Source organism: Ylistrum balloti, unplaced genomic scaffold, assembly GCF_031769215.1.
Source record: "Ylistrum balloti isolate Yb309-2 unplaced genomic scaffold, AGI_CSIRO_Ybal_v1 Utg369764, whole genome shotgun sequence".
NCBI lineage: Eukaryota > Metazoa > Mollusca > Bivalvia > Pectinida > Pectinidae > Ylistrum > Ylistrum balloti.
The window spans coordinates 1,151,033-1,163,992 of NW_026781961.1; positions in this window are offsets into that span (position 1 = coordinate 1,151,033).

Here is a 12,960-nt window from a genome sequence, read left to right on the forward strand (position 1 = left end):
ACATATTGCTATTGTCTTCTTGTTGTCAAACAGCGATTGAAAACAGTATGTTTGCGAGCTTTCGTAAGGGCCCGTTTCCTTTATCAAGCCAAGAATGATAGAATGATGACTGTTCACTATTGGTCAAATGGACAAAAGAAAGCATCTCCGTCCCATTATGTACAGAAATTATCAAACAAGTCTCAGAAAACAACATGGACATGGTTTGCAAAACTCGAAGAGTATTGTAATTCTGCTAACAATACGGAGTACTAGAAATGACAAGAACGACAACAAAAGAAAATTGACAACGATTCTACAATAGAGCAATATCTCTTGTAACTCAATTATTTTTGTTACTGTATAGAAAAAAATCACGAAAATACCAACATGGCAATATAATCATAATTAAAAGTCAAATTCCATAAAACTAGGGAAAAACAAAATAAAGATTTACACGGAGACTCCTGAAAAAGTACAAGGAGAATAAGACCAGGCGTTCCGGAAGAGTAAGCGCCTTCTACTTCATCGACAACACCATGTAAACCTTGGTCAATCCCGGTAAGTAATGTCACATTCTCAAAATTAGAACAAGGTATACAACAACCGAACCAACAGGCAAAGTAACGACCATCAAACACGTCCAGCTTCATATCGTACAACGGAACCAACAGGCAAACTAACGAGTATCAAACACGTCCAGCTTCATATCGTACAACGGAACCAACAGGCAAACTAACGAGTATCAAACACGTCCAGCTTCATATCGTACAACGGAACCAACAGGCAAACTAACGAGTATCAAACACGTCCAGCTTCATATCGTACAACGGAACCAACAGGTAAACTAACGAGTATCAAACACGTCCAGCTTCATATCGTATAACGGAACCAACAGACAAACTAACGAACATCAAACACGTCTAGCTTCATATCGTACAACGGAACCAACAGGTAAACTAACGAGCATCAAACACGTCCAGCTTTATATCGTACAACGGAACCAACAGGTAAACTAACGAGCATCAAACACGTCCAGCTTCATATCGTACAACGGAACCAACAGGCAAACTAACGAGTATCAAACACGTCCAGCTTCATATCGTACAACGGAACCAACAGGTAAACTAACGAGTATCAAACACGTCCAGCTTCATATCGTATAACGGAACCAACAGACAAACTAACGAACATCAAACACGTCTAGCTTCATATCGTACAACGGAACCAACAGGTAAACTAACGAGTATCAAACACGTTCAGCTTCATATCGTATAACGGAACCAACAGACAAACTAACGAACATCAAACACGTCTAGCTTCATATCGTACAACGGAACCAACTTAAACTAACGAGTATCAAACACGTCCAGCTTCATATCGTATAACGGAACCAACAGACAAACTAACGAGTATCAAACACGTTCAGCTTCATATCGTATAACGGAACCAACAGGTAAACTAACGAGCATCAAACACGTACAGCTTTATATCGTACAACGGAACAAACAGGCAAACTAACGACCATCAAACACGTCCAGCTTCATATCGTACAACGGAACCAACAGGCAAACTAACGAGTATCAAACACGTCCAGCTTCATATCGTACAACGGAACCAACAGGTAAACTAACGAGTATCAAACACGTCCAGCTTCATATCGTATAACGGAACCAACAGACAAACTAACGAACATCAAACACGTCTAGCTTCATATCGTACAACGGAACCAACAGGTAAACTAACGAGTATCAAACACGTCCAGCTTCATATCGTATAACGGAACCAACAGACAAACTAACGAACATCAAACACGTCTAGCTTCATATCGTACAACGGAACCAACAGGTAAACTAACGAGTATCAAACACGTCCAGCTTCATATCGTATAACGGAACCAACAGACAAACTAACGAGTATCAAACACGTTCAGCTTCATATCGTATAACGGAACCAACAGACAAACTAACGAGCATCAAACACGTACAGCTTTATATCGTACAACGGAACAAACAGGCAAACTAACGAGCATCAAACACGTACAACTTGATGTCACACAAAGAAATCAGAATATTTCTCAATGAGTTATGAGACATACATTAAAAGTTACATACAGTGAATGCATTTCTTACAGGGTCCTGACTACTACACGTAGGTTCCAAGCTTTCACTTAGATTCATTTTGTTTGTTTGGAGTTTTTGTTGTTTTCCTGACTTAATCTGGTACACAAAACACAAGGAGATATTTCCAGTACCGTTATATATGGGACTGTGGCGAAGCTTCATTACATTTCAAGTTCGCTTCAAGCGTTGTTCTCCATGATATAGATATAATGACATATTATCACTTAGTGTATCATTGCTGTGTTGAATATAGATTATAGCTTTCGTGTCCATTGTGTAATGCTAAATACAATATAAGAAAGAGAATAAAGACTTTTTACCTGTTGTGTTGTTGAGGTCAAGGACATTAGCGGAGTAACCTTTTAAAATGTACCAGTAAGAAATTAGCGCCATCTCTATCGACCTTTGAGCGAGTTGTGTTCGGTCACTTTCATGTTGAGGTCGTGGTCCAGCCATGCCGAGGTGAAATAGTTGCGATTGACAAGGGGAATTTCTCCAATGATTAGACCGATGATCAAATACAGTCTTCTTGAAGAGATGAAGTCTTCTGCTAATTCCCAGGTGTAGAGGACCAGAGTTCGAGTCGCACGAAGCAAAAGTGGACAAGATGCAGAATGCAGGTTGTTGTCGGTGAACAATCACTTAAGACAAGATATTGTGTCATCAACAGATTTTACCAGATGTGATTCCCTGCTGTTAAGTTCAATTGTATGGAACGTGTCAGTGTTAGTCGCCTCACCAGGTTGTAGTCGGTGAACAATTACTTGAGACAAGATGTTGTGTCATCAACAGATTTTACCAGATGTGATTCCCTGCTGTTAAGTTCAATTGTATGGAACGTGTCAGTGTTAGTCGCCTCACCAGGTTGTAGTCGGTGAACAATTACTTGAGACAAGATGTTGTGTCATCAACAGATTTTACCAGATGTGATTCCCTGCTGTTAAGTTCAATTGTATGGAACGTGTCAGTGTTAGTCGCCTCACCAGGTTGTAGTCGGTGAACAATTACTTGAGACAAGATGTCATTATCAGATTTTATTCGAATCTTGCTTGGAGGTAACATCACCAAAATCTACCATCTTTATTTCAATCAGTTTAGAACCATCGTCCTCAAGTAATATCACCATTTGAAGTCTACCATCTTTAATCACGTGATTTAGGGTCCTTACCCTTATGTAATCACCAACGTTAACTTCCTATTTTCTATCTTATTTTTCAAGTACCAAAGTTTCAACACTCCCATCGATTTTTTTCCTGTTTTTCTTTTCCAATCGACTTTTTTTGATGACCGTAGTTTAATTTCTAAAACAGTAGTTCAATTTCTATGACAGTAGTTTAATCTCTATGACAGTAGTTCAGTTTCTATGACAGTTTAATTTCTATGACAGTAGTTTAATTTCTATGACAGTAGTTTAATTTCTATGACAGTAGTTCAATTTCAGTAGTTCAATTTCTATGACAGTAGTTTAATTTCTATGACAGTGTTTAATCTATGACTATGACAGTAGTTCAGTTTCTATGACAGTTTAATTTCTATGACAGTAGTTTAATTTCTATGACAGTAGTTTAATTTCTATGACAGTAGTTCAATTTCTATGACAGTAGTTTAATTTCTATGACAGTAGTTTAATCTCTATGACAGTAGTTTAATCTCTATGACAGTAGTTTAATCTCTATGACAGTAGTTTAATCTCTATGACAGTAGTTCAGTTTCTATGACAGTAGTTTAATCTCTATGACAGTAGTTTAATCTCTATGACAGTAGTTTAATCTCTATGACAGTAGTTTAATCTCTATGACAGTAGTTTAATCTCTATGACAGTAGTTTAATCTCTATGACAGTAGTTTAATCTCTATGACAGTAGTTTAATCTCTATGACAGTAGTTTAATCTCTACGACAGTAGTTTAATCTCTATGACAGTAGTTCAGTTTCTATGACAGTAGTTTAATCTCTATGACAGTAGTTTAATCTCTATGACAGTAGTTTAATCTCTATGACAGTAGTTCAGTTTCTATGACAGTAGTTTAATCTCTATGACAGTAGTTTAATCTCTATGACAGTAGTTTAATCTCTATGACAGTAGTTTAATCTCTATGACAGTAGTTTAATTTCTATGACAGTAGTTCAATCTCTATGACAGTAGTTTAATCTCTATGACAGTAGTTTAATTTCTATGACAGTAGTTCAGTTTCTATGACAGTAGTTTAATCTCTATGACAGTAGTTTAATTTCTATGACAGTAGTTTAGTTTCTATGACAGTAGTTTAATCTCTATGACAGTAGTTCAGTTTCTATGACAGTTTAATTTCTATGACAGTAGTTTAATTTCTATGACAGTAGTTCAATCTCTATGACAGTAGTTTAATTTCTATGACAGTAGTTCAGTTTCTATGACAGTAGTTTAATCTCTATGACAGTAGTTTAATCTCTATGACAGTAGTTCAGTTTCTATGACAGTAGTTTAATCTCTATGACAGTAGTTCAATTTCTATGACAGTAGTTCAATCTCTATGACAGTAGTTTAATCTCTATGACAGTAGTTTAATCTCTATGACAGTAGTTTAATCTCTATGACAGTAGTTTAATCTCTATGACAGTAGTTTAATTTCTATGACAGTAGTTCAATTTCTTTGACCGAAGTTCAATTTCTATGACAGTAGTTTAATTTCTATGACAGTAGTTTAATCTCTATGACAGTAGTTCAGTTTCTATGACAGTAGTTTAATCTCTATGACAGTAGTTTAATCTCTATGACAGTAGTTTAATCTCTATGACAGTAGTTTAATCTCTATGACAGTAGTTTAATCTCTATGACAGTAGTTTAATCTCTATGACAGTAGTTTAATCTCTATGACAGTAGTTTAATCTCTATGACAGTAGTTTAATCTCTATGACAGTAGTTTAATCTCTATGAGAGTAGTTTAATCTCTATGACAGTAGTTTAATCTCTATGACAGTAGTTTAATCTCTATGACAGTAGTTTAATCTCTATGACAGTAGTTTACTCTATGACAGTAGTTTAATCTCTATGACAGTAGTTTAATCTCTATGACAGTAGTTTAATTTCTATGACAGTAGTTCAGTTTCTATGACAGTAGTTTAATCTCTATGACAGTAGTTTAATCTCTATGACAGTAGTTTAATCTCTATGACAGTAGTTTAATTTCTATGACAGTAGTTTAATTCTATGACTTGACAGTAGTTTAATCTCTATGACAGTAGTTTAATCTCTATGACAGTAGTTTAATCTATGAGAGTAGTTTAATCTCTATGACAGTAGTTTAATCTCTATGACAGTAGTTTAATCTCTATGACAGTAGTTTAATCTCTATGACAGTAATTTAATCTCTATGACAGTAGATTAATCTCTATGACAGTAGTTTAATCTCTATGACAGTAGTTTAATAGTTTACTCTATGACAGTAGTTTAATCTCTATGACAGTAGTTTAATCTCTATGACAGTAGTTTAATCTCTATGACAGTAGTTTAATCTCTATGACAGTAGTTTAATCTCTATGACAGTAGTTCAGTTTCTATGACAGTAGTTTAATCTCTATGACAGTAGTTTAATCTCTATGACAGTAGTTTAATCTCTATGACAGTAGTTTAATCTCTATGACAGTAGTTCAGTTTCTATGACAGTAGTTTAATCTCTATGACAGTAGTTTAATCTCTATGACAGTAGTTTAATCTCTATGACAGTAGTTTAATCTCTATGACAGTAGTTTAATCTCTATGACAGTAGTTTAATCTCTATGACAGTAGTTTAATCTCTATGACAGTAGTTTAATCTTTATGACAGTAGTTTAATCTCTATGACAGTAGTTTAATCTCTATGACAGTAGTTTAATCTCTATGACAGTAGTTAAGTTTCTATGACAGTAGTTTAATCTCTATGACAGTAGTTTAATCTCTATGACAGTAGTTTAATCTCTATGACAGTAGTTCAATTTCTATGACAGTAGTTTAATCTCTATGACAGTAGTTTAATCTCTATGACAGTAGTTTAATCTCTATGACAGTAGTTTAATCTCTATGACAGTAGTTGAGTTTCTATGACAGTAGTTTAATCTCTATGACAGTAGTTTAATCTCTATGACAGTAGTTTAATCTCTATGACAGTAGTTTAATCTCTATGACAGTAGTTTAATCTCTATGACAGTAGTTTAATCTCTATGACAGTAGTTTAATCTCTATGACAGTAGTTTAATCTCTATGACAGTAGTTTAATCTCTATGACAGTAGTTTAATCTATGACAGTAGTTTAATCTCTATGACAGTAGTTTAATCTCTATGACAGTAGTTTAATCTCTATGACAGTAGTTAAATCACTATGACAGTAGTTTAATCTCTATGACAGTAGTTTAATCTCTATGACAGTAGTTTAATCTCTATGACAGTAGATTAATCTCTATGACAGTAGTTTAATCTCTATGACAGTAGTTTAATCTCTATGACAGTAGTTTAATCTCTATGACAGTAGTTTAATCTCTATGACAGTAGTTTAATCTCTATGACAGTAGTTTAATCTCTATGACAGTAGTTTAATCTCTATGACAGTAGTTTAATCTCTATGACAGTAGTTTAATCTCTATGACAGTAGTTTAATCTCTATGACAGTAGTTTAATCTCTATGACAGTAGTTTAATCTCTATGACAGTAGTTTAATCTCTATGACAGTAGTTTAATCTCTATGACAGTAGTTTAATCTCTATGACAGTAGTTTAATCTCTATGACAGTAGTTTAATCTCTATGACAGTAGTTTAATCTCTATGACAGTAGTTTAATCTCTATGACAGTAGTTTAATCTCTATGACAGTAGTTTAATCTCTATGACAGTAGTTTAATCTCTATGACAGTAGTTTAATCTTTATGACAGTAGTTTAATCTCTATGACAGTAGTTTAATCTCTATGACAGTAGTGACAGTAGTTTAATCTCTATGACAGTAGTTTAATCTCTATGACAGTAGTTTAATCTCTATGACAGTAGTTTAATCTCTATGACAGTAGTTTAATTTCTATGACAGTAGTTTAATCTCTATGACAGTAGTTTAATCTCTATGACAGTAGTTCAATCTCTATGACAGTAGTTTAATCTCTATGACAGTAGTTTAATTTCTATGACAGTAGTTTAATCTCTATGACAGTAGTTTAATCTCTATGACAGTAGTTTAATCTCTATGACAGTAGTTTAATCTCTATGACAGTAGTTTAATCTCTATGACAGTAGTTTAATCTCTATGACAGTAGTTTAATCTCTATGACAGTAGTTTAATCTCTATGACAGTAGTTTAATCTCTATGACAGTAGTTTAATCTCTATGACAGTAGTTTAATCTCTATGACAGTAGTTTAATCTCTATGACAGTAGTTTAATCTCTATGACAGTAGTTTAATCTCTATGACAGTAGTTTAATCTCTATGACAGTAGTTTAATCTCTATGACAGTAGTTTAATCTCTATGACAGTAGTTTAATCTCTATGACAGTAGTTTAATCTCTATGACAGTAGTTTAATCTCTATGACAGTAGTTTAATCTCTATGACAGTAGTTTAATCTCTATGACAGTAGTTTAATCTCTATGACAGTAGTTTAATCTCTATGACAGTAGTTTAATCTCTATGACAGTAGTTTAATCTCTATGACAGTAGTTTAATCTCTATGACAGTAGTTTAATCTCTATGACAGTAGTTTAATCTCTATGACAGTAGTTTAATCTCTATGACAGTAGTTTAATCTCTATGACAGTAGTTTAATCTCTATGACAGTAGTTTAATCTCTATGATCGTTAATAAAATCCAATTAAATTTAAAATCAGCTCTAAACATGTTTTACGTAAATAAGATTCCTTCCGGTGAAATTTTATTTTTAAAATATGATTAACAGAAAAAACTACAATCTTTATTTATGTCGGTAGTAGTACATATCAACGAGGCGGAAAGCATTCGTATCCAGTGATACTGTAATAACGGTATGGAAAGGACGAGCAGGTGATCGATTAACACTCCGTTGTAGTCAAACGGAAATGAAATAAAAACATTCTGTTTCAAATCCCGATATAATGATTTAATTTACAGTGTCCTTAACATGTCTACCACCGTATATCACAGATTTAGATATAGAGGTCCGTGCTTATACTGAATGTACCAGCACATATTACATACCACTCCTTGTGTGTAAGGACGATGGTTCTACAGCGGACAAACAAAGCACATACAGGAATTTTCAGTGTTACCCGATTCTACATTGGACATAGAACGTACAGAAATTCTCCGTGTTACCTGATTCTACATTGGACATAGAACATACAGAAATTTTCAGTGTTACCCGATTCTACAGTGGACATAGAATGTACAGAAATTCTCAGTGTTACCCGATTCTACATTGGACATAGAACGTACAGAAATTCTCAGTGTTACCCGATTCTACATTGGACATAGAACGTACAGAAATTCTCCGTGTTACCCGATTCTACAGTGGACATAGAACATACAGAAATTTTCAGTGTTACCCGATTCTACAGTGGACATAGAATGTACAGAAATTCTCAGTGTTACCCGATTCTACATTGGACATAGAAGATACAGAAATTTTCAGTGTTACCCGATTCTACATTGGACATAGAACGTACAGAAATTATCAGTGTTACCCAATTCTACAGTGGACATAGAACATACAGAAATTTTCAGTGTTACCCGATTCTACAGTGGACATAGAACGTACAGAAATTTTCAGTGTTACCCGATTCTACATTGGACATAGAACGTACAGAAATTATCAGTGTTACCCAATTCTACAGTGGACATAGAACATACAGAAATTTTCAGTGTTACCCGATTCTACAGTGGACATAGAACGTACAGAAATTTTCAGTGTTACCCGATTCTACAGTGGACATAGAACGTACAGAAATTTTCAGTGTTACCCAATTCTACAGTGGACATAGAACGTACAGAAATTATCAGTGTTACCCAATTCTACAGTGGACATAGAACATACAGAAATTTTCAGTGTTACCCGATTCTACAGTGGACATAGAACGTACAGAAATTTTCAGTGTTACCCGATTCTACATTGGACATAGAACGTACAGAAATTATCAGTGTTACCCAATTCTACAGTGGACATAGAACGTACAGAAATTTTCAGTGTTACCCGATTCTACATTGGACATAGAACGTACAGAAATTATCAGTGTTACCTGATTCTACATTGGACATAGAACGTACAGAAATTTTCAGTGTTACCCGATTCTACATTGGACATAGAACGTACAGAAATTATCAGTGTTACCCAATTCTACAGTGGACATAGAACATACAGAAATTTTCAGTGTTACCCGATTCTACAGTGGACATAGAACGTACAGAAATTTTCAGTGTTACCCGATTCTACAGTGGACATAGAACGTACAGAAATTTTCAGTGTTACCCGATTCTACAGTGGACATAGAACGTACAGAAATTATCAGTGTTACCTGATTCTACATTGGACATAGAACGTACAGAAATTATCAGTGTTACCTGATTCTACAGTGGACATAGAACGTACAGAAATTCTCCGGGTTACCTGATTCTACAGTGGACATAGAACGTACAGAAATTCTCCGGGTTACCTGATTCTACAGTGGACATAGAACGTACAGAAATTTTCAGTGTTACCCGATTCTACAGTGGACATAGAACGTACAGAAATTTTCAGTGTTACCCGATTCTACAGTGGACATAGAACGTACAGAAATTATCAGTGTTACCTGATTCTACATTGGACATAGAACGTACAGAAATTATCAGTGTTACCTGATTCTACAGTGGACATAGAACGTACAGAAATTCTCCGGGTTACCTGATTCTACAGTGGACATAGAACGTACAGAAATTCTCCGGGTTACCTGATTCTACAGTGGACATAGAACATACAGAAATTCTCAGTGTTACCTGATTCTACAGTGGACATAGAATGTACAGAAATTTTCAGTGTTACCTGATTCTACAGTGGACATAGAACGTACAGAAATTTTCAGTGTTACCTGATTCTACATTGGACATAGAACGTACAGAAATTCTCAGGGTTACCTGATTCTACAGTGGACATAGAATGTACAGAAATTCTCAGTGTTATCTGGTTCTACAGTGGACATAGAACGTACAGAAATTCTCCGGGTTACCTGATTCTACATTGGACATAGAACGTACAGAAATTCTCAGGGTTACCTGATTCTACAGTGGACATAGAATGTACAGAAATTATCCGGGTTACCTGATTCTACAGTGGACATAGAACGTACAGAAATTCTCCGGGTTACCTGATTCTACAGTGGACATAGAATGTACAGAAATTTTCAGTGTTACCTGATTCTACAGTGGACATAGAACGTACAGAAATTATCAGTGTTACCTGATTCTACATTGGACATAGAACGTACAGAAATTTTCAGTGTTACCTGATTCTACATTGGACATAGAACGTACAGAAATTATCCGGGTTACCTGATTCTACAGTGGACATAGAACGTACAGAAATTTTCAGTGTTACCTGATTCTACATTGGACATAGAACGTACAGAAATTATCCGGGTTACCTGATTCTACAGTGGACATAGAACGTACAGAAATTCTCCGGGTTACCTGATTCTACAGTGGACATAGAATGTACAGAAATTTTCAGTGTTACCTGATTCTACAGTGGACATAGAACGTACAGAAATTCTCCGGGTTACCTGATTCTACATTGGACATAGAACGTACAGAAATTCTCAGTGTTACCTGATTCTACATTGGACATAGAACGTACAGACATTTTCAGTGTTACCTGATTCTACATTGGACATAGAACGTACAGAAATTTTCAGTGTTACCTGATTCTACATTGGACATAGAACGTACAGAAATTTTCAGGGTTACCTGATTCTACAGTGGACATAGAATGTACAGAAATTCTCAGTGTTATCTGGTTCTACAGTGGACATAGAACGTACAAAAATTCTCAGGGTTATCTCAACAACAAATCCAGCCACATGGTCAACAACAATTTTATTTGTTAAAAAATAAAATTACGATATCTGTTATTTATTTAACAGACAATGAGATACAATGACACTTCACATTAATGATATCACTCTTGCACATGATTCTGTACCTCAGCAGAAAAGTCAATGACTTTCAACACAAAACATTCATACTCGTCAGCAGTACTACATCACAGTAGGCACATGTCTCTCACATCTGGCACATTTATATATCCAGGCTAGACTTGGTTGTAACGTTTCAGGGAAAGTCTTGGAGCTATGTTCATGGACTGGAGTTCCTGAAACAGCAATTTACATGCAGTATATAGGGATCAACTATTTACACAGTCACACTACAGACTCAACTATTTAACTGACAGTATATAGCTCAACTATTTAACAGTCACAGCCACATAGCTCAACTATTTAACAGTCACATTTCACTGGAAATCACAGCTCAACTAAAAGTATACATAGCTGTAAATAACAGTATATATAGCTCAACTATTTAACTGTCACAGTATATAGCTCAACTATTTAACTGTCACAGTATATAGCTCAACTATTTAACTGTCACACTACATAGCTCAACTATTTAACTGTCACACTACATAGCTCAACTATTTAACTGTCACAGTATATAGCTCAACTATTTAACTGTCACAGCACATAGCTCAACTATTTAACAGTCACAGTAAACAGCTCAACTATTTAACAGTCACAGTATATAGCTCAACTATATAACAGTCACTATATATAGCTTAACTATTTAACTGTCACAGTATATAGCTCAACTATCTAACTGTCACATTATGCAGTTAAACTATTTAACTGTCACATTATATAGCTCAACTATTTCACAGGCACATTATACAGTTAATCTATTTAACTGTCACAGTATATAGTGCAACTATTTCACAGTCACATTATACAGTTAAACTATTTAACTGTCACAGCACATAGCTCAACTATTTAACAGTCACAGTACATAGCTCAACTATTGAACAATCACAGTATATAGCTCAACTATTTAACAGTCACAGTACATAGCTCAACTATTGAACAGTCACAGTAAACAGCTCAACTATTTAACAGTCACAGTATATAGCTCAACTATTTAACTGTCACAGTATATAGCTCAACTATTTAACTGTCACATTATACAGTTAAACTATTTAACTGTCACAGTATATAGCTCAACTATTTAACAGTCACAGTATATAGCTCAACTATTTAACTGTCACAGCACATAGCTCAACTATCTAACTGTCACATTATACAGTTAAACTATTTAACTGTCACATTATATAGCTCAACTATATAACAGTCACTATATATTGCTCAACTATTTAACAGTCACAGAATATAGCTCAACTATACAACAATCACTATATATTGCTCAACTATTTAACAGTCACAGTATATAGCTCAACTATTTAACAGTCACAGTACATAGCTCAACTATTTAACAGTCACAGTACATAGCTCAACTATTGAACAGTCACAGTAAACAGCTCAACTATTTAACAGTCACAGCACATAGCTCAACTATTTCACAGTCACACTACATAGATCAACTATTTAACTGTCACATTATACAGTTAAACTACTTGATTTTCACAAAAATAACCTCAACTTTTGACTTCTGGATCAGAAAAGTAATACCTAACAAACACTTTAAGTAAGGAAGCACTGTATGAAGTTTGATTGGCCCTAGGGAAGTAGTGTGGACCACTGACTCTGGCACCTGAAAAGCAATCTATGTATGAAGTTTGAGTTTGATTGGCCCTAGGGAAGTAGTGTGGACCACTGACTCTGGCACCTGAAAAGCAATCTATGTATGAAGTT